Here is a 24,631-nt window from a genome sequence, read left to right as displayed (position 1 = left end):
GTTCTCATTCTATTCTCTGTCGCGTTCTTAATAATTAGTTTAGTTAAATTTAGATTAAAATATCCCCTTTAATTTATAGGCTAGATAATAAAAAGATAGTAATTACTAGTACTTTTAGTCATCATGGATACAATATTCCCGACTTACCATAGCTATATTACTACACGATAGGTGCGCTTGCCTTTGTCATAAGTTTAGTTAGTTTAGTGACGTCATCAAGTTTTTGGCGTCGTTGTCGGGGACTAAGATATTAGGAACATTAAATTTTAATTAATTTAGCCATTTTTACTTTCATTGCATTTTGTTCTTGTTTTTAGTTTAATTTTTGTTTTTCTAATTTTTCTTTTGTTTGCTTTTGACATGTTCCTTTAGTATATGACTAGAAGAAACCCATCAGGACCTTTAGTATTCGATAGTGAGATCAAAAGTACAGCTCGTAGAAACCATAGAGAAGCGAGACAAAATCGATAAAGTACAGTGGAAAAGCAAGAGGATATCATTAATATTATCGAGGAGATGGCTGAAATCAGAATAATCAGCTACCTCCTATGGTTGCCGCAAATCCTGCTTCTCGTACCATGTACGATTATGCCAAGCCCAATTTAACTAGAGCTGAATCGAGTATTGTGAGACTTGTAATTGCTGCGAATAACTTCAAACTGAAGTCGAACACCATTCAGATGATCCGACAATTTTTTCAGTTCGATGGTTTGCAATATGATGATCCAAACACTCATTTGGCTAACTTTTTGGAATTCTGCGGCACTTTTAAAATAAATGGAATTTCTGACGATGCCATTCGGCTACGTTGTTTCCATTCTCATTAAGAAATAATGCTAAACAGTGGTTGAACTCCCTACTACAATGTTCTATCACTACATGGGAGCAAATACCGAAAGTTTTTTACTAAAGTATTTCTCGCCGGCTAAGACGACTAAGCTGAGGAATGATATCTCTTCCTTCGTGCAAATGGATTTAGAAACTCTATATGATGCATGTGAGAGATATAGGGACTTATTGAGAAGGTTCCCTCACCATAGGTTCCCTTTATGGTTACAAGTTCAAACCTTCTACAATGGTTTGAACCCCTTAATTAGGCAGTTAATCTACCCAGCTGTTGATGGGACTTTGAATAACAAAACACATGAAACGGCTTATGATTTTATAGAAGAAATGTCACTGAATAATTATCAATGGCAAATCATGAGAACGAAGCCGATGAAAGCAGTCGGTGTTTTCAACCTAGATACAGTCACCATGTTATCAAACCAGGTACAATTTTTAAATAAGAAAATTGATGGTTTATATGGTTCTAAGCAGGTACATCTGGTGATGCAATGCGATACGAATGGAAGAGGGATAAACAATCTAGAATGTCTATCCTACAGCCTTAGCATAGAGAACGAACAAATTAACTATATAGGTAATAATTCTAGACCTCAGAATAATCCCTATAGTAACACTTATAATGCATGTTGGAGGAACCATCCCAATTTCTCTTGGGATGGTCAAGGAAATCAGAGACCACAACCCCCTCCTAGCTTTCAACAACAACCTTACCAGTAAAAAAAGAAGCCGAACCTTGAGGAGATGCTGACGAAGTTTATTTTGATGACAGAAACCCGTTTCCAAAACACCAAAACCGCACTAAAAAATCAACAAGCATCAATTCAAAGGCTCGAGAATCAAATTGGTCAGCTTGCTAAGCTGATTTCAGAAAGACAACAACGTAGATTACCCAGCAACACTGAAACTAACCCAAGAGAGTAGCTTCATAGAATTATGGTTCGAGATGAAGAATGGTTCATTGAACCTGAACCAGAACTAAGGCAAGAAAGTGCAGTAAGTCAAGGTAAGGTTTAGGTAAGCGACAGTGAAGAAAAATTGGTAGACAAAGAATATAAATCTTGTGTGCCATATCCAGATGCGACAAAAAAATACCACACAAATGAACAAGTTGGTAAATTTCTTAAACTTCTTAAAAAATTACATATTAACTTGTTGTTTATTGAAACTCTTTCGCAGATGCCCAATTCAGTAAAATGTTTAAAGGAGCTTTTGGCAAACAAACGAAAGTTGGGTGATTCGTCACATGTGGAGCTAAACGCAATTTGCTCAGCTATCTTACAGAATAAACTACCCAACAAATTGAAATATCTAGGGAGTTTTACTATTTATTGTTTAATTGGCAGTTTAAGTGTTAATAATGCTTTAGCTGATTTAGGGGCAAGTATTAATGTCATGCCTTATAAAATGTTTAAACAACTAGGTCTTGGGAAACATAAACAAACTAAGATGAGCATTCAATTGGAAGACAGAACCATTAGATTTCCTAGGGGTATTGTTGAAGAAGTATTTGTTAAAATTGATAAATTCATATTCTCAGTTGATTTTGTTGTTCTGGACATGGATAAGGATAGTGACGTACCCTTAATTCTAGGTCTGGCCTCTTTAGCAACTGTAGAACCATCATTGATGTTGGTACATGTGAATTGATACTTCGTGTAGGTGATGACACGATTAAACTCCAAGCTCGTGATTCTACTAAGATATCTAGTGATCGAGATGATTATACAATATAATAGTCTAGTTTTAACTAAATTAGAACAGTGGTTTCAGAACCACAAATCTGAGGTTGTAAAATTATTTTAATATTATTTTTTGTGTTTACAGCATGTGAATATATATGTGTGAAAATTTCGTGAGCTAATTTTAGCGTTTAAGTGGTTAATTTGTGAACATGACTTAATCGCGTAAAATGCAAAAGTTGCATTCTATATGATAAATGTGTCTATTTGCTATGGCTTATTAAATGTGAGGTCTTTATGTTTTAAATAGACCATTTATAGTGGGAATGGACATAAATGGGCATAAATTTTATGTTTATTAATGTTTTAAATCAAGGTCAAAATTGTAAATTAGTAATTAATATATGTTTTAATTAAAACAAAACAAAATGTTCATCATTTCATGCATTCATCAACCGAAATATCAAAGAAGAAGAAGAACATTTAGGGCTTGAACTTTCGGCACCTTTAATCCTTGATTAAGATATGATTTTTGATCGGTTTTTAATGATTTCTGCGTTTTTGTGATCGTTGCTTTGAGTACTAGCTAGCTCGTACCTTAATTTTTGAGTTTGTTAGTGATTTTGAAAAATTCCATTGATGAATCCATGAGTTTTATGATGTTTGATGATGAATTATGCAAGCTTGGTGTTTGATATACATATTTTGTAAAGTGACTTTTGATAAAAATGTCAATTAGGGATTAAATTGAGAAAAGTGTAAATTGAGGGGTTAAAAGTGTGAAATAAATGAAAATATGGGCTGTTATGAAGCTATATAGAATTTGGCTAAGCATGGGCCATATTGAATTTTGTGATTTTTGTGTATTTGTGAAATAAAGACTAAATTGTAAAAATGTGAAACTCTAGGGGCTAATGTGAAAAAATTCCCAAATATGTGTTTGTGACTAAATTGAATATGTTGATGAATAAAAGAGTTAATTTTGAATGTATATAGATCAAGAACAAAAGAAATTAGATTTAGATCGGGGGAAATCCAAAGTTATCGAATAGCCGATCTAGTCCCTCTATTGTCATGGAAATGTTATAAATGTTGAACGAGCATTTACGAGCAAGAATTGACGAAGTTATGATATCTAAAAGTCCCGACGAACCTTAGGAATAGTATAGGATACGAATGTCATGACATTAGGTTACTGATATATAATTACATGTAAGACCATGTCTGGGACATTGGCATTGTTAATTGATTTCGTGTAAGACTCTATCTAGGACAGTGGCATCGATATGCGATAACATGTAAGACCATATTTGAGATATGACTTTGTACGAGCTTATGTGATTTTTGAGTATCCTTAACAATTTCGAAACGTTCAACGGGCAAAGATAAGTAGAGAAAGAATGTATGAATGAGTTAAATGACTAAGGTATGTACAAGATTCTTGTGAGTATTGAAAAGTGAAGTAAATGATGAACTTGATTAAGACATTGAATTTATGTTCAATGAGAAAGGTTTGTAAATTTGAATGTGATTAGATATGTTTTGCATATTGAATTGATATGCAAATATTCATGTGATGACTTTATTTGTATATGGCTTACTAAGCTTTTAAAGCTTACTTTGTGTGTTTTTTCCATATTTTATAGATTATCTAAGCCAGCTCAGACTCGGAGATCATTAAGAAACATCACTACACTATCAATCATCTCATTGGTACTTTTAGAGCTTTGTATATATGGTATATGACATGTATAGGCTAGTGTCATTTGGTATGTTTTGAGTCATAATATTTGCCATGAGATTTGACTTGTAAATGTTGATATGTATGGCTATTTAAGTTGGCTTGGATTGTGTTTGATAAGTGATAGGTAGGTAATGTATATAATGCCTTATATGTTGGCTTATTTTAGTATGTTTGCCATAGTTATTGATATAGCTAAATGGTTGTTCTTTTGATTGGTTATTAATTGTTGTACTAATGTTTGGAAGTTGGTATATTGTGGTTTGATTTGAGATGATGATATAGTGTGTTATGTGACTTGAAATAGAAGATAAGTTGATTTAATGCAATTGGAAATTAGGTAAGTTGTGATGATTTTGGCATAATGATTTGGTCTGTTTGAATATGGAATTGAGTGGTTGAAATGGTTGTGAATAGATGACATGATATGTGTATGAATTGGCATGTTTTCGGTTGCCTATTTATGTGTTAAAATGATACCATTTTGATGGCTAGGTGAGCATGAGAAAAGGGTGGCAAATTGGCTTTACAAATGGCCTATTTTTGTCCACACGGGCAGAGACACGGGCGTGTGTCTCAGCTGTGTACGACACACGGTCATGCTATACGGCCGTGTGTCTTCTGGGGTACCCTTTCAAATTAAAGCAGTATACCCTATAGGTTTGACACGACCTAGACACATGGGTGTGTCTACTGGTCGTGTATAGTACATGGGCTGGCATATGGGTGTGTGGTTGGCTGTGTGACCCAAGTCAATAACCTCTCTAGTTTTTCCACAGCCATGGCACACGGACCTGTCTTCGGCCGTGTGGTACAAGTCAGTATGTATGTCCTGTTTTCACACGGCTTGTGGCACAGGCATGTCTGGTGGCCGTGTGAGGCTCACGGCCTTTGACACGGATGTGGCACACGGCCTGTTCACACAGGCGTGTGATCCTTAAATCAAAGAAAATTTTCTAAGTCTCCCAAAGTTTGCAAATGTTACCAATTTAGTCCCGAACCTCTTCTAAGCATATTTTAAGGTCTCATAGAGCCTTATAAAAGACAATGTGAATTATTTGAATGAGTTTTATATATGAATGCATAAATGAATAGGTTATGTATGTGAATGATGTGTATTGATCGGTAATGCCTCGTAACCCTATTTCGACGACGAATATGGGTTAGGAGTGTTAATACAAGTTCTGTTAATAAAAGTAACACTGTGGCCCAACATTCTATGTAGGAAACACCTCGAAAAAACGTGATAGAGCCACGATCCAACTTATATGACAATAGCATATCGACTCATGAAGAATGAAGGCTGCAGATCGATAAACTAGATGAATGGCGAACACATGTCAGGGAGAAACTGAGAATACACGATGCAGAGCCCAAGCAGCACCATGACGAGCATATGGATGGAAAGAACCACTTAAAGGTTAGGGACCAGGTACTGTTAGATGAAATGGACCCTCGAATTACCACTTCAGAGCTTAATGCGAACAGAGCAAGTCCTTTTATGGTACTCAATGTCTTTCCATAAGGTACAGTTGAGGTAAATCATTCTAAATTCGACACTTTTATGGTAAATATCACTCGACTCAAACCTTATTTTAATAATAGAATTGACAGTGAAAAAGAGGAGTTTCAACTCCGTGAACCACCGTGACAATGCGAATACGAGGTAAGTCGAGCTTATACTTTAAATAAATGCTTCTCGGGAGGCAACTCGAGTGTTAACATTGCTAATTTCTTAATTCTATCTCATGATATTTTTAAAATTAATTTAATTTTAAAAAGTGTGTTTTTCAAACCACACGGCCTGGACACACGAGCATGTCCTTGGCCGTGTGGATCCTATGACTTAGCTTTAAAATGTGAAAAAAATCGACAGTGAGTTACACGGACATGCTACACGGCCGTGTAACCCACATAGCCTAGACACACGTGCGTGTCCTTGGCCGTGTGACGCCTGAGACTTAATTTTACCAAACATCGATAAAGACACGGCTTAAAATAGTCTACACAGGCGTGTGACACGACCGTGTGGACCGCACAGCCTAGACACATGGGCGTGTCCTAGACTGTGTAAAATCTGGAGCTTAATTTTCAAATTTAAAACAAGTCAGAGAGTTACACGGGCAAGACACATGACCGTGTGAGAAGTCACACGAGCGTGTGAGAGGTCACACAAGCGTGGGAGAAGTGAAGAAAATTGCACATGACCGTGCGACACAGCCGTGTGGACCACACGGCCTGGACACACGGGCGTGTCCAAAGCTGTGTAAAGATTGGGCTTATTTCATTAATCGTACAAGGGCTGAACAGGAGACCGCATGGGCATGTGACACGGCCGCGTGGCCCAACACGGGCCTCACACGACTGTGTCCCCTTTAAAATCCCTAGCCCTAATTTTTTACTTTTACTTTTGTCTTCTTCTTCTTCTCTTTAACTCAAGTCGCCGGTCTCCCCTTCCCCTCATAATCCGGCCACTGGCGATCGCCCCTCGTCCTTGAAAATCTGGTCACTGCCACTTTCCTTCCTCTCATCCCTTACACCTACTCCCTAGCCCTAAATTACATGCCTAATCACAACTCCATCCCCGACCAAGTCACAACACCAACCCAACACCCTCCATCCGCATCGGCCTTTCTTTTCCCCTCTCCTCTCCCTCGTCTCTCCATCCTGACGCACTATTCCAATCCCCAAATAGCCCCTCACCCCTATCCATTTCCCTCCCCTCCTTTCCACTATCACACCCAAACAACCCTACAACCGACCCACTAACGCCTCAACCCCCCAGCACCACCACGTTTTCCCTCGCGCGCACGACACGCCTGACCCACCACCGCGCCTCGATCGCTCCCTTGTCAACTTTGGCCTCCATCCCTACCACCATCGGTCCATCCTTGTTCTTTTTGCTTTAGTATTTTTATTATTATTATATTTATTCTCATTATTATTTTGATTATTATTATTAATTCTTTATCTACTTCTTTATTATATTTTTATTTTTGGTTTTCCTGATTGCTTTATTCATTCTTGTTATTTGGTTTCTTACTTATTGATGTTATGATTATTCTTGAATTCTGGGCATACTTACTATTTGTGTAACAGCCCGATTTAGACCCTAATTAGAATGGTGGTTTCGAGACCACGAATTCGAGTTAGAAAAATATTTAAAAATTATATTCTGTGTTTGTTTTGTGTGAATTTATATCTGTGAAATTTTCGTCATTTAATTTTGTCGTTTAGGTATCTGATTAAGAAAAATGACTTAATCGCGTAAATTGAAAGTTTGGTAGTTAAAAGCATAAAGGGTCGAATTGTTATTGGCTTATTGACTGGAAGTGCTTAAGTTATGAATAGCCCATTGACATAATAAGTGGACGGTAAAGGACATATTATATAGTTTTGATATTATTTCATTAAGGTTATTTAAGTAATTTAGTTAATAAACATATATTAGTTAATAACAAAGTTATCAAAATTATTTAGTTTCATTTGTTCTTCATTGCCGAAAGTTAAAACAAGAAAAAAGAAAGAAACCAAGCTAGGGTTCGGTTTGTTCTAAGCTCAATCAAGGTAAGTGTTCAGCTCGGTTTTTGATCATTTTTACATTTTTGAGATCGTTGCTTCGAGTATTACAAAACCCATGCTTGAATTTTTTATTTTGATGAATATTTTGAGTTATGTCATTGATGAGAGCTTATGATTTTTGTTGTTTGATGATGAAAAATGAAAGATATGTTTTAGATTAACATGTTTTGTATTGGAGTTTTTGATGATTTTGAGTAATTAGGACTAAATTGCAAAAATAATAATTTGAGGGACTAAAATGTGAAATAAATGAAATATATGGACTTGTATAAGCATGGGCAAAATTTGGCCCAACATGAGTATAGGGAAATTTTGTGTATTTTGTGTTTTGTGCAATATGGACTAAATTGTAAAAATTGTAAATGTCAGGGGTGAAATGGTAATTTGCCCATTTATGTGTTTTTGGACTAAATTGAATGGAAATATGTTTGAATGAGCTTAACTTGAATATGTTTAGATCAAGAACCAAAGAAATTGGATTTGGATCGGGGGAAACGAAAGTCGTCGACTAGCTGCCCTGTTCTGTTTATAACGTCCAAGGTAAGTTTATAAGTAAATAGACGTACTTAATTTTAATCTAATGTAAAGAATATATGCTGATATGAAATATATGAATTAATATGTACTAATGCCGAATGTGTAAGCATGGTAACTATGTTCATGAAATCATTTCGACCGAGTTACGATGTCCGAAAGCCCCTTATGAACCTTAAGAATAATTAGGATACATATGTCATGACATAGGATTTCGATATATATGTGCGAGTAAGACCATAGCATCGATATGTGATTCCGATATGTGTGTACGAGTAAGACCCTGTCTGGGACAGTGGCATCGATATGTGGCTACATGTAAGACCACGTCTAGGACGTTGGCATTGTACGATTTATGTGATTATCCGAGTGTCCTATCTGATTCTGAATGGTTCATCGTGCAAAGATAAGCTATGATTGAATGTGTAAAATGAGCTATATGCCAGGTATGGATTAACTTGTTACCTATTCAAGGTAAGGTAAGTAAGTATTTAATGTTTGATACAAATGACTTATGAGGTAAATATGGAATGTGTAATTATAAAAGTGTAATCGATCTTGATAAGATATATATTGTGATTGTCTTCGAAATGATATGAGATATGTTTATTGATGTAACAATGTGTATTCGGCTATTTAGGTAATGTGTACATGATGATATATTAAGATGCTTGAGTTGGTGTTTATGAGTATAAGTATATTTGATTGTCTAATGATTTATTGGCTTTGTAAGTGAAATGTGAATTACTCATATTGGTTATATAGGCATTCAGCCAAAGTGGGAATTTTGTATAAAAACAAAAATATCATGTATGAAATTGGTAGGTTGAGACTAAGCATACTTATACTAGTATAATTCGGTTAAGTTTAAAATGAGTTGGTTATATCACTAGATTGTTTATTTGCTTATGGCTTACTAAGCTATGATAGCTTACTCTGTGTGTTATGTTACTCTGTTTTATAGATTTTGGAGTCAAGCTACGAGCTCGGGACTGTCAGCTAAGTTCATCACACTATCTACTGTTTTGGTACCTTATAAGCTAAACTTAATTTATGGCATATATAAACTGGCTTTGGGGATTAATTGTTTTGAAAATGTTTGTATATTAGCCATACGAAAATGGATTAACTACTTTGCTTGATTTTGGTTTCGTTTTAGTTATGGTTTAAGTCTATTTTGGGTCAAGATGCCGTATGCTATGAGCATTTATAAATGGTGCTATGTGATTGTATATTAAGGTTGGTTTATGACTTAGTAAGTGACATGGTAAAATCGGTCATAAGCATGTTAAATTAGTTTGGATGTGATTAAGTTTAGATGAAGTGTTCATATGAGAATTTGCTTTATATGCTTTGGCTTAGGCTTGTATATGCATAGATATAATACTTAGTGAGCTTAGATTTAAGTATTACCATTCGGTGATAAAAGGTAACAAGTATTAAATACATTTTAAAATTGTTTTGGTTAATTATTTGATATGTACGCATAAGTTAAGTGTGGCCTTAAAATTTTGAATAAAAGAGCATTAGTTATATATATATGTATTGATAGTAGGTACGACCATGTTATATAGCACTAATGATGCATATGTGATTTTTATTTAAATTATGTACTATGAATTCTTTTAGTTTACATAGAAGTGTATGCAAAGGTTGTTATTGTGATTTAGTGGCAGCTTGATAATAAAATGAATTTTGGATGATGTGATATTAAATTATTGTCGAAACCATTTTTTTGAAAAACGGAAATCGACTTAGATTTTGAAAATGAAAACAAATAGAGGAGTCGCCACCAATCTTTTTTGATGAGGTGTGATCGGGTCACCTCATAAAAGTGGTTGTTTTTAATAAATGGTTTGATTTATTTAAACAACGATTTTGGTCCACGCAAATCCAGAAAACAGGTTCGGGAGTCGGTTACGCATGAGGAAGGATTAGCACCCTCGATACGCCCAAAATTGGTACCTAGTTGATTAATTAGTATCTTAGTGTCGAAGATTTGAAAACTTAAAAGAATTTAAAATACGATCCCTCTTTGTATTAATGCTGATTTAAAAATGATCGAATAAATTAAAACGGATGTTAAGGACCTTCTCATCTCGAAGTAATAAAATGTCACGCCCAGTAAGTTAGGACACGGCATCTCGAACTTTGAGAATGAGCTTGCCTTTTTTTAAAATTCATGTATTTTAACTTTTTTTAAAAAAGGATGTTCGGTTATTTAGGGTAAACGAGAAAAGTCGAAACCCAGTAAGTTAGGGCACATTTTCTCGAATTTCTTAATACCGAATATTGCCTTTATTTGCAAAAGCTCTTATCTCGAGATAACAAGATGTCATATTCAGCAAGTTAGGACACAACACCTCGTATGTTCAAGAGTAAGCATTTATTTCAAAACTCGTATTGCAATTTAAAAGAATATGCCGCTATTTAGGTTAAACGAGAAAAATCGAAACCCAGTAAATTAGGGCGCGTTTTCTCGAATTTCCAAGCATGGAATATTACTTTATTTTAGAAAGCACAATTGTTTTATCGAGTGAAAGACTAATGAATTATGATTTTATGGCCAAATGAGAGAACAAATTATAATACTAATATGTGCAACAAAGAACGTAATAAACGTAATAACGTAAAAAACGATGACAAGTGCAAAATAATCAATAAAATAAATAATGGGTTAAATAAAAACAATAAGTGAATAAACAAAATTATTTGATAAGATAAAAAGAACTCGACTAACAAATAATAAAAAGCTAAGCAAATAAATGTGAGAATAATAAAAAAGATTAAATAAAACAAACAAAAAAAATGATAATAAGAATAATAATAATACAACAAAGAATAATTATAATGATACCGGAATAATGAAAATAATACCTTAATAACAATGATATATTAATAATAATAGTAATAGAGAACAGCAATACATTAATAATAATATATGTTAATAACAATAATAATAAAAACATGTAAAAAAAGGGAATAATAATATAGTAAAAATGATGATAATGTGTTAATAAAGAATAATAGTAGTAGTAATAATAAAAAGATAATAGTAATAAAAATAAAAATAAAAATAATAGTAATAATGATAATAATAATAATAATAGTAATAAAACAGAGGGAAAAAAACAACATAACAATAAAAGTAATAATAATAACTATTATAATAATAACAATATAAAATTAATGATATAATAATGTAATAATAATAGGCAAATAAGTATAAAAAGAAAATATAATCATAGTAATAATGGTTGTAGTAATAATAATAACAGTAATAATAAAAATAATATAACAATAATAGTAATATAACTAAATAATAATAATATTGAAAATAATAATAATAATAATAATAATAATAATAATATAGTTAAAAATAATAGTAATAGTGTTAGAGGTAATGATAATAAAAAATAGTGATAGTAAAATAATGAGATTGGTACATAAATATAAATAGAGATATAATACTTTAAAATATAATAATAATAAAAATATAGGAAAATAAATTAGATAAAATAAATATAGATGAAAATATACTAATAGTAATAATACCATAGTAATAATGATAATAATAATTATAGCATGTTAAATAATAGTAGGAATAATAGTTATAATAATTATAAGAACAATAATGATAATAAAGATAAATAATAATACTAATGTTAATAATAATAAAATAAAAATTATAATAATAGTAATAATAAGAACGTAATAAAAAGAAAAAGAAATGATAACATGTAAATAGAAATAATATAATAATAATAATATATGATAGTAATGACAATAATAGAAAATAATAAAAATAATAAAATAAAAAACTATGTCAATAAGGATAATAGAAATAACAGTGATAATAATAATAATAAATATAATAATAGAAAACAATAATGAAAATAATTAATTTGAGAATAAAACAGCAAAATAATGAAAAAAGGACTAAATTGAACTTAAAGTAATAGATCGGGGCCAATTTAAAAATAAATAAAGACGAAAATGACCAAATCGAACCCGCAAACAACGAAGAGGGGCCAAATCGGGCAATAGACCCTCTCTCCAAAATGCTCAGCATCAAATAGGACCCGATTGAAATCTAAGCACAAATTCGGGGCGAATTTAAAAGGAATCAAAACTTAATTGCAAAGTCAAAAAAATGAAAGGACTGCGCACGTAAATAACCCAGAAACAAAAAACACGCCGATCCCTGGAGCGGGTCGGCTCAAGGCACGGGTCCTAGGTGAAACAACGTTGTTTTGGGGCTTATGGACGCCAACCAAAACAGCGTCGTTTTGAGTAGCTATTTAAATTAGATTTTTTTTTAAAATTACATTCTTTCTCTGTTTCTTAAAAAAAAAGCACCCCTCCTCTCATTTCTTTCTCTGCAGTAGCCCTTAGTCCGGCGAGAGTCCCGATCGTCAGCCGTCGCGTCGACCACCGTTCCTCGGCGCCGGTGCCGCCGTATGCGGCGGCGAAAATGCCAAAAATCCCCCTTTTCAACAAGATCGAAGGTAAATCCCCCTTTTTTACTTTTTACACACTATATATATGTATATTTATTTAAAAGGAGATTCAAAAAAAGAAGTAAAAGAAAAAAAGAGATGAAAAAAGAACCTTTTTCACACTGTTTTTGATCTTTTTTTTTTCTTGTTTGTTTGTTTGAATCTATTTCGAATTGTATTCCAAAAAAGAAGTCCTTTACAATGGATTTTTGAAGGCTTTTTATAGCCTTCTTTACACGATTTTTTTATTGTTTGTTGTCTCTTCTCCTTTAAATCCTTGCAGGTGCAAGTGGCGGTGGCAGGTGGCTGACAAGCAGTGGAGCAGGTGGTTGACAAGGCTAGGACAGCGGCTGCAGGCAGTGCAAGTGGGGTTAGGGTTTGGCATTTTTGTTTGACTATGGTTTGGGTATTGGGCTGTTAGGGTTTTTTTTAATTTTGGGTTTATTTTGGGTTTTGGTTATTGGGCTGTAATGGGTTAGTTGGGTATTAATGGGCATGGGCAAATTTGGGTACCTACAATTATCATTAGAGTTCTTTAACAGGTTTGTGCTAAATGGTAAAATGTGTTTGAGCTCTATAACATATATTACGTCTCTTATGTAATGGTGATTTATTAAATTGAAATTATGACTTGCCTTATAGTTTTATTCGGTTATGTTTAGTTATACCTACTTACATGTTTATATATATTTAATGGGTGTATTAGATAGCCTTAATGTATGACCTATGAATAACATAATAATTAATAAAGTAATGCCACATGAATAAATAAAAATGAAGATAATGACATTTGTTTTAATTAATGTAAAATTTGTGCATACGCGTGACATTTATAAAACAAGTCAATATTCAATAATGAAGTTATGGATGTGTTCCATGTTTTGTATATGTATAAAATGTTTAACTTATATATATATACATTTTGGGTCATACATTATTTATGCTACGTTGTGCATGTTAATTTTTTTTTTAAGATTTGATATTGGATTGAGTTATAAGCATATATGTGATCTGAATCTCGAATTGCAATTTATAATGAACATTTGTATGAATAATAGTATGACCGGTAATACCTCATAACCCTAATCTGGCGACGGATACGGGCTAGGGGTGTTACAATTTGCTTTGATGATTTTCTTTAATTTTTTCTCTTCAGTAGTACCATGCATAACTTTTGTTTAGTTGATTTTATTCTTGTCTTCTTATTTATTATTATTAGAACTTTGTTTGGAAGTAGCATTATGTTGATTAGTTTTATCTGTGCACAATTACTTTCTTTCTTAGTCCATTTGATGAGCTAACTTAGATTTTTTATTAGCTTGCATTGATTATATAGATTCGTTCATTTAATTTATTTTATTGCTTTATTGCAGGCACACCATGATAAAAACTCGTGGCAAGCCCAAGACTACCGTCCCCGCTTCGAAAAAGCGAAAGACCCATGGTGCGACTTCTTCCTCGAGTGCTTCCGTCGAGGCTCATCACCCCTATCTCTGATTTTTAGCGGGCTCCTAGGAGGAATTATATCAGCTCCTCCAAGAACAACTACTCGACCTTGGCCACTATATTGATTAGGCCGCATTGGAGCAGGTCCGACTCGCTGATAATATTCGCGCATTCATTACCATAGCTCCATGGGATAGATTTTTCACCATCGTCGAGCCCACCTATATGGAGCTTAAATTGGAGTTTTGCGCGACATTTCTTGTAAAATAGGTCATGACGGTTCATGACGAGCCAGGCACCATTACATTCTGACTTGGTGGTTTGGTGCGTCAGCTCAGTGTTCCCGAGTTCGGCGCTACTATGAGACTTTACACAGAGGATTTTATGAGCTTCAAGAACTTCCTTCGACTTTATCGACACATCCATTACGCTCCATCTCGTTGTTGGACTAAGCTTACAGAGAGTCAGACACCATATGACGCGAGCCGCTCAAAGGTGACTTCTCTCTCTCCATCATATGGTACATTCACGCACTTTTAACTCACACTTTGACAGGTTGAAGAGAGAGCGCCGGAGTCATTAGCACTCATGACGCCTATTTCTTATAGAGCATCGCCACCGGGCATATCTTTAACTTGGCGTACTTCATTGCCTTAGCCGTTATGTGACTCGCTTCGCTCGACACTTCGGTCTCTTAGACACACCAGAGCAGTCCTCTACACTCACACTATTAGGCCAGATGTCCCCTCAGGGAATCTCGAGCATGATACACATGAGGATGATCAAGCGGAGTCGTGGAGTGGACCCCCCTCAGTATCGATTGTTTCATTCTGATGCTCAGAATGAACCAGAGGACTTCACTGATAATGTTCCTTCCTATCACGAGGATCCACCACAGCCTCCACCTTCGAGTCACCGACCTGCTCCTTCTGTTGCCACTTTAGCAAACCTCACCGAGCAGTTCACTAGCTTCCATCAGTACTGCGATCAGAGGTTTCACAGTATTGACGCGACATTTCAACAGATATGTCAACATTTTTATATTTCCCCTCTAGCACCGACGACTCACGACACCAATGTGTCTGATGATGAGGACCATTGAGTCCACTTATTTTATTTTCTTTTAAATTTATTTTTAGTTTTAGTTTTAGTTTTATTTTTATTTCTATTTTTTTTGTTTAATGTATTTTCGTAGGCTTCTTTTGCTTTTTTATTTTGAACTATATTTTATTATGGTTGTTCTAATCGAGTTAGTAACCCTTTAATCTTCTTCAGCATTGTGTTTATTTTCTTATCAGTTGCTCAGAATCATTCATTACATCTACATTTACATACAATTCCGCTTTTCACTATTTTGGGGATTTCATCCAATATTCAAGGCAGTTTCAATTCTCTCCCTCTCTTATGATATTCTATTTATACTGTGTCTATTTTTTTGTATGTACGTTGAGGACAATGTACATCTTAAGTATGGGGAGGTTATTTATATGATTATTAGAAATCCCTGAATTATGTTTTGTGTTCAAGTAATTTTTTGATATTACTATTAGAATGAATTCTTATTGATTTATAATTTCTGTTGATGTGCTTTAGATTAAATTGATAGGTAATTGTGCATTGATTGTTTAAACTTTAAGACATGAGAGAATCAAGCATGATAAGTCTATTTTCAGAATTAAAATTTGTTAGGTTGTTTCCCTAAATTGAAGTATTACCTTGAAGTTTGAGATTTGCAAGATTGATATCAAAACCATAATTTTTTGTGAGATTTTGAGCCTTTAGAGCATTCACTTTTCTTGCTCATTTTATCATTGGTTGTGAGTGTGTCAATATTGATTTGTTATTCTAGAACTTGCTTCGATTATGCATGTCGAGATCATACCTTTGATTTGATATACTGAAATGATAAAGGCACTTAGGTTTTAACCCACTTATCCCATAAAAAGCCTATCTTCATAATTAACGGTTAGTGAACCCCTTTGAGCCTAACAAACCGTTTCTTAATTTACCCATTAATGTTAACCTATAACTCTTTTTTGATTCGTTGAGAATTGTTCCTGTTTTATTGACTCCCTTTTTTTGTCAAGATTTGATTTGGTCAGTTGCCTAACTATGTTCTTTTGTTTCAATTGTTAAATTATCTCTTATTATCCATTGTTCTAAAAACAAAAGTGAACAAAAAATAATAAATAAGTATATGTTGATTATTACTAGTTCTATGTTATTTGAGCTTAAACAGTTAATTTCATTTTTTAAGAAGAAGCTCGTGTTATTCTTGATAAGTTTTCAATTGATGTAATTATTCAACATTAGTTTATTTTTCTAGTTTGGCAATTTATCAATTTGATTTTGATTCTAACCCTCTTTTTCAGCCTTTATCCACACTTTTAACCCAAGCCCCATTACAACCTGTTAAATACCTTTTGATTTGTGTATCATCTCATTTTATAATGGTGGAGATTCAATTTTCATGCAAGCCTATGGTAATGACTTTTCATGTTTGACTATTGAGTGCTTATTTTTGAACCTTAAACACTTTGAGTGATTTGAGTGAATCTTTAGTGAGGATATCAATTCGTGACGATTTTTGAATTAAGGGTAATTACTTAGATAAAGGGAAATACCTATGTTTTCGTGCTTTAAAAATGTTCGACTTAGGTTGCTTGTGCCTTTAGTGCTCTTTTAGTTGAATTATCAATGTGTGATTATTTGTCAATCATGATAAAACATTATCGATGAGAATTATGAGTTGGGAAAGATTAGTTTTAATTGTGAGTTCAGGATTTTGCTTAAGGACAAGCAAACGATTAAGTGTGGGGATATTTAATAAGCCATAAAAGTAACATGTTTTAATCTCATTCTTGATGCGTTTTTGGATGATTTGTTATATAATTGAGTGAATTTGATGCTCCTAATCCTTTAATTTCATATTTATATACTCAAGAGAGCATAGGGGAGCAAAAGGAGTGGAAAACAGGCCAAAATCAGACAAAGCGAGCTATTTTCAAGAACCACATGGCCGGGCATTCCCACACGGACTGAGAACACGCCCGTGTGAGCCACACGGGCTAGCCACACGCTTATGTGCTAGCCCGTGTCACTATCGCTCATTGTTTCCCAAACACGTGAAAAAGCTAATTTTTAGGGTTTCTAAGCATTCTAAAGTTTATAAATACACCCTAGAAGAGGATCCAAAGGAGCACGCAGAGTAGAACGAAGAAATTACTCAAAGAACGCCGTTGGAATCAACTCAAAAGCAAGATCTCCTTCAAGATTGAAGATCTCCATTCAATTTCTCTAGAAGTTTTTGGGTTTCTTTATGTTTTGTTGTTTGCCTAATTTTGAAATGTTTTCCTCCCAAAAGTATGAACTAAATTCCCTAGATACCTAAGGAAGATGAAACCTATAATGGATCTTATTATTTAATTTTCTGGATTATATGATAAATATTTGTTCTTGTTCTCAATTATGTACGCTTATTTCTTGCTTTAATATTTTCAGGATATTAATTTAAGTATGATGTGCTTATTTTAGTGGAGCAAAAGTTTCTGTTTAAGAGTAGATCTAGCATAATTGAGTGGAGTTACATGCAATCCTAGAAACAGGACGACATAAATCTACCGGATTAGAGTAAAATCTAATATGAGAATCTATAGATCGAGTTAATGCGACAATAAGGGTTTTAATTAGAAAGAGATTTCAATTAATCAACCTAGAGTCAGTTGTTCTTACTCTCGAAATATATATTAACATAATTTAGGGATTTCTACGGATCAAGACAAATGAATAAATCGTCTAATTTAGATTCAGAATAATAAGTGAATTTTAGTTGGATTCTTTCCTGGGTTTTGTCTTTTCCTTTGATTATAATCAAGTATTTTCTCATTCTATTCTCTATCGCATTCTTAATAATTAGTTTAGTTGAATTTAGATTAAAAACATCCCTTTTAATTTATAGGCTAGTAATAAAAAAATAGTAATTACTAGTACTTTTAGTCCTCGTGGATACGATATTCCAGACTCACCATAGTTATACTACTATACAATAGGTGCGCTTGCCTTTATCGTGAGTTTAGTTAGTTTAGTGACGTCATCAGATTATGTGAGGGCCGCGGTGGAAACAGACCAGTTTGGTTGGCAAGGGGATATAGTAGATTACGTGCGTTTAATCGTTTGTATATAGTAGATTACTTCAAAAGACGCGGTAAGAACGGGTGGATATCACTTGGAGGAGTAGTACTTTGCATTACAGGTGAGTGCTTCCAGCTTTTACTTTATATCTTTTTGTTGTTTTGATCCCTTCCCTTTTACGTCTAAATTGTATGAACATTTGATGATAGGAACTGAGGCTATGTTTGCTGATCTGGGTCACTTCAGTGTTGGAGCAATTCAAGTAAGTTATTTACTTCATGCAACCAGTGGTTTGATAGGAAACTATTTTACATATATATTATTCAACACGCAAATTTATTTGATTTAACTTATACCTTATGATTTTGGTTTTAATTTCTATAACTTCCTTACTTTAGTTTATTTTTTAATACACAAATTTATTTGTAGTATAATTATTATTTATTAATATTTACATATTTATTCTTTCAAATTATTCACATACAAGACTGTAATGTAATGATTCATTTATATTAAATTATAAAAAAGTGTGGAACAACTAACATAAATTAATTCTACAGTGATTATTATTTAATTTTATGATTTAATTTCTAAAAATGTTATTTTTCAAACGGTATAAATTTTAAAATATATTTTAATACATTAAGATAATATTTTAAAAAATATTTTTAATACTATTTATATCTTAATAAACTTTTTTTTCATAATATTTAAAATATTACAAATATATTATATTCTAAATAATTTATATACATGGTAAACTTGTGCATCGTGTAGATAAAAAAAAACTAAATTATATATATATATATATGAATTTGGGAAAAATTTAAAGTGATATTGATACTATACATTAAATTGAAGTTGGATCTTAACTTGAATAATTTTGGATTGACATTAATGTTATATCTTAGCCTGGATGATGAACATCTTTACCTGACTGTTCATTACCATATCTATGGCACCTTATTTCCTTTTTTCAGCGATCGAAAGTTTACATTTGGAGCATTTTTTTTAATATATGTTATAAATTCTTATATTTTTGTATTTTTTTTATTTTTAAGATTTTATTTTTTATATTTTAAAATTTAAGTCTGATCATTAATAATGTTAAAATTATTTTATCAAATCTAGATTTGTTATAAAATCATTTTTTAATTACATAACTAATAAGTGAATATTTTTTTTTTACTTTAAAATGTCACATTAACAGATTTAAAAAAATAGTGTTAATAACTAAATTTAAAAAGACTAAATTTTTAAAAATAAAAATATAAAGAACATAAAGACTTATGGTATAATTTTACCCTTTATTTTTCAAATTTGGGAAAAGAAATACTCAGAGGCTTATACCATCTCGATACAGAAAATGATAATAATTTAGTTCAATTATTATTGTTTTTTTCTATTCATTTTTTATTTATAGGGTGGAAGTATTGTATACCCTTTCCAACGGTAGAGGTGGTTGGTTGAAGTGTACAAGTAAAAGTAAAAAAGGAGGTTACCTACGGCGACGGTATAAAGGAATCACTACTTTATGCAAATTTAAATCAGAATGGCTAATTACATCATGCTTACTCTAAAGTCGTTCAGTTTACACTTAAAAATTAGTTTCATTCCAAATCTTTTCAGAATAGAAAATTAATATAAGATATTTGTTAACGCAATTAAGGTACAATAGTGTTATGTTTACAGAGTTTTGCCCAATGAATGATTTTATTCAGTAATGGTCTATATCACTTATCTGTTTAAGTGCAATCTACACTTTCACAAAAGAATAGTTGCAACCTTAATACCATCCCAATCGTTACAAATCACTCGCTCAATATTCCTCACAATACATTCAATAAATCTCTCCAAACAATGCCTAAAAGATTACCACAAAATAACCATAAAAAATAACAAAATAAACAAAATTGTCAACAAAAACACTAAAAAAAACTGCTTTCAGCACAAGAAAGAAATAAAGGCTGATAATGAAAAAAACTCAAGAAAGCGAAATATTTCAACTCTCTGTCATTATTTACCAAGGGAGAATGAAACCTATTTATAGACTATTATAATAGCAAGATAAACTCCGGGATAGATCCTTAAAAAACTTCCTTGAATAAATATGATATTTATATCTAAAAATTAGTTCTTTAATCATCAAGATATAATAAGATTTCCATGCTAATTAAACCACCTCAAGGAAGTCTTTTGAGAGATTTAGTATCCAAGTCTACTTATGTTGTGTTTTATCAAATATATTACACTCAAGTGGACCGAATTAATTTAATCGAAAGATATAGAAGGCCCAGCACGATAACCAAATAGAGAAACAATTTTATTATAACAAAACATGAAGTGAGTAACAATAATTTCCCAAGTGAATTTTACAATTGTTTTGATTGGATATATATATTTTTAACTTTTTCAGCCAAATTAATACCAACAATTCATAATTTTTTATCAATATTTTTTAAAAATATATGTTATTTTTAATCAATATTACAGATTCCATACATATAATAAAATCATGTATAATATTTTAAAATAAATATGCTTAAAATTTTAATATTAAATTAAATTTAAAATATTAACATAATTTTTTTTAAAAAGTTAAAATATTTTTAAAAGGTTTAACTAGAATATTTTAAAACAACTTTATATTTTTCAAATTTTATAAAAGTTCACATAAATGCTTTAAATGAGTTTAAAATAGGTTAAAACCATGCTACTATTTGTTAATTAAATGTATATACATATTAAATATATTTTCTATTGTATTGTATTTAAATAAATATTCCACTTAAAACTTATTTAGATAAAATTTTCAAATTTGTTTTAAGAATTTTTAAAGCTTCATTTAAAAAATTTATAAGTTATTAAATATATTTTAAATTAAACACACTATCACATGAGCTAAAAACTAATTATATTATATTATAAATAAATTATATGAATTTAATTATGGAAAATATATTTATATTGCAATTGGATAGAATAAAAAGAGAGGAAAGAATAATTCCTAAGTTGCTTCAAAGAGTTTAGTATGTAATTTAAATTTAAATGTTTTAAAAGGATATTTTGATTAACCACATTTACTAGTTAATTTAGACTTTATACTTTGATAGATAGATATTACAATTGAGTATAGAAAGGAAATAATAAGTACTAAACTATTTCTAATATAAAATTAAATGTTTTAAAAGATTATAATGTTTGAACACATGTCATCCAAGATACCTAAGAGCTCTAACTATTGTTTCAATCAAGATTAGTATTTGGTAGACCAGTTATGTATTTTTTTTATTCCACAATAAGCTTTAAAAATTTTTCATGTATCTATTTTTTTATATTTTATTATACCCTTATAGGACACTTGCTAACTCCCCGACTCTCCTTGTGGAGTTTAAAAATGTCACAACCCAAAATTTAGGGGGTTAATTGAAATAATTAATCAAGAAATTGAATTGGCTTGATGGTTAACTAGTTAGTGCCTTCCTAGAGATCTTAGGTTTAAGCTTCACTCCCCTTATTTTCTTTTCATTTTATTTTTAGGAAACCATGAAAAAAACCACATTAAAGCATATATTGTTCGGAATAAAAACTAAAAATAAATGGATAGCAACCTAATGGTTAAGCATGAGTCTCTCCCCTTTGGTGATCTAGGTTTGAGCCATTCTATCCTAAATCCATTTTATTTTTATTTTCAACCCAAAACTTTGGGATAATTACCCTTGTCGCCCTAGGGTTTCCAAACCCTAAACTATTTAACCCTTCTTTTCCCAATTGAATTAGATTTTCCCCTTTTCAAATCCCAACCAGACTTCTTTCCATCTTTTTTATTTCTCCTCTTATTTCTTTTCTTTTCTCTTTTTTACATAAAATTTTACATCATTTTTGCTGTTGAACATTTTTGCTTACCGAATCAAATCAATCCTCGTTCAACTCGTTTTTCTTATCGGTTGGCAATTTCACCATTGATAGCATACGTTTCTTTTCATCAAAAGTTCGATAAGTACATTCGATCCAATTTGTAGAACTTGTATATTCCATATAACACCGAACCACGTTAATCTTTGTATTAGATTATGATCTTTTGCGATTCTTGCTAAAATCTTCCATTAATCTTGATTGAATCTTGATAACCAACGTTAACTCATGTATAACCATTGTTTGAAGGACCTGTTTTAGGTGCATCATATCAGATTTGATCGTGAGGGACGTCGTTCGGGCTTCTAGTGAAAGGTATGTGTTCTTTTACAAGCGAATGGGGACAAATCGTGCCTAGGATAAGGGCCACACAGGTGGACCACATAGTTTGTTAGACAGTCATGTACCTTTGAACCCTAGAACAGTTTGAATCTCCCACAGCCTACCACACAGCTTTGTCTCCCTTGTAGGTTAATTTTTGCAATTGCCACACAACCATAGTCTGTTACACGAGCTAGACATATGGTCGCATGCCCTCTGTTTTACAGTTTTGCCCAAAAATTTAAGTTATGTGCAATTCAGTCTTTGGATATTTCCTGAACTGTTTTTAGTGTTTTATTTCATTCAATTGAGCCCTTTACAATATGGAGAATGTTTGAATCCATGTTTTGATTAACTAAATTACTATTATATATGCATGACATGTGAAAAATATATATGTCATTTGCATATGTATTTCTAATAAATTATTACTGTATACGCATGATAATATTACATGCCATTTTCATCAATATTTATGAATGTATGTTTAGCATGCTCAATGATACTGTTAAACCAAACCTATGATAAACTTGTCTTTGCTACTGATTTGATTAAGTTAAAAGCATATCCAATATTGCTGCCATATTAATATGTTATAAGCATACCATATTGCATTACATGGGGTAGGACTCTTTGAAGGGAGGAAATTTTGACAGTTTAATAATATGCAACTCTGGTGGTACATCCACAGATTTTCTTGACAGATCTTATCTACAAATACGTTGTTCATTCACAACCATCTGACAGTATATTAACCTGCAACACTGGTGGTTCATCCACCCATTTTCTAGCAGCTCTTATCTACAAATACATTGTGCATTCACAACCATCTGGCCGCATATTAACCTGCAACATTGTTGGTTCATCCACCCACATTTTGGCAGCTTTCATTTGCAAATAAGTTGCGCATTCACAACCATTTGTTAGCATATTAACCTACAATTTCCGTGGTTTATCCACAACCCAGTATGTAGGTATGAACGAGTTCTAGGGAACTCTTATTATAATGTGTAGTGGTAGGGTAGGATTTTTTTATTAAATGAAAATTGTATTGCATTCATAAAGCATGTGCATACAATACTGAGATGATATATATATGTATTGTTGAGTGATCTGAAATATCAGTATTCTGAAATTGCTATTATGAGTTAGTCTATGTGTCGTGATCCAATATGCTTAACCGTTTGCACTGATTTTCTTGTCATGAAACTCACACTGAGCTTCATAACTCACTCTCCTTTTATTTCTATCTCTACAGATAACCTACTAGGTTAGGATATGGCCATGGCATTTGGAGGGACTCGACTCGGTTTTTTTATTTAAATATTTATATTTTTTATTTGATATTTTTGTTATTAAGAGACTTTATTGCTTTTTTTTTCCAATTAGTGGTGCAAGACTTAGGTTTTGAGTTTAAATAGCATGCATGACACTTAATTTAATTCTAGGATGTTGAAATTTGGTTTTTAATTATTTATACATAAAATTTGATTTTTATTAAATTCTAACTACCTCGAATATTACTTTTTCGCTGCTAGATTATAATTAAATTGTGAGTAATAAGTAAATGAAAAATTAACTAAGTTTTCTTAAAAGTAGTCATTGTTACATAGGAAAGTTAAACTAAATTGGTTTTTGATAACTCGTGAACTTTTCTGAAAAAAGACTAAGTTTTCTACTATAATAAAATAATAAAAAAGGTGTTTAATATGACCGTTTTATAAGTTTCGATAACTTTGCTAGGCCATTTCGGTGGCTAATGTAATCTTCCTATTTCGGGCTTAACATCTAGACCGAGTTGGGGAGGTTACAAAAAACTCTAGTGATAGCATACCAAATATTATTCCAACTTTGGTTAGTAAGACTTCTACAACATAAATTATTGGTCAAATCACTATTTATGGCCTTAACTTGGCAATTACTCCCATAGTGGG

The 24,631-nt window shown here is 32.2% G+C and overlaps 1 non-coding gene across 1 annotated transcript; it reads right to left on the bottom strand.

Moving 5' to 3' along the window:
- Window positions 1–936: 936 nt before the first annotated feature.
- Window positions 937–1,043, bottom strand: LOC121207856 (small nucleolar RNA R71). Its single transcript, XR_005902976.1, has one exon. It is a non-coding gene; the product is annotated as a small nucleolar RNA R71 (small nucleolar RNA).
- Window positions 1,044–24,631: the final 23,588 nt, after the last annotated feature.

This window comes from Gossypium hirsutum, chromosome A01 (genome assembly GCF_007990345.1).
Source record: "Gossypium hirsutum isolate 1008001.06 chromosome A01, Gossypium_hirsutum_v2.1, whole genome shotgun sequence".
Lineage (NCBI taxonomy): Eukaryota > Viridiplantae > Streptophyta > Magnoliopsida > Malvales > Malvaceae > Gossypium > Gossypium hirsutum.
The sequence above is the reverse complement of the archived record's forward strand: the minus strand, read 5'-3'. Positions and strand labels throughout refer to the sequence as shown.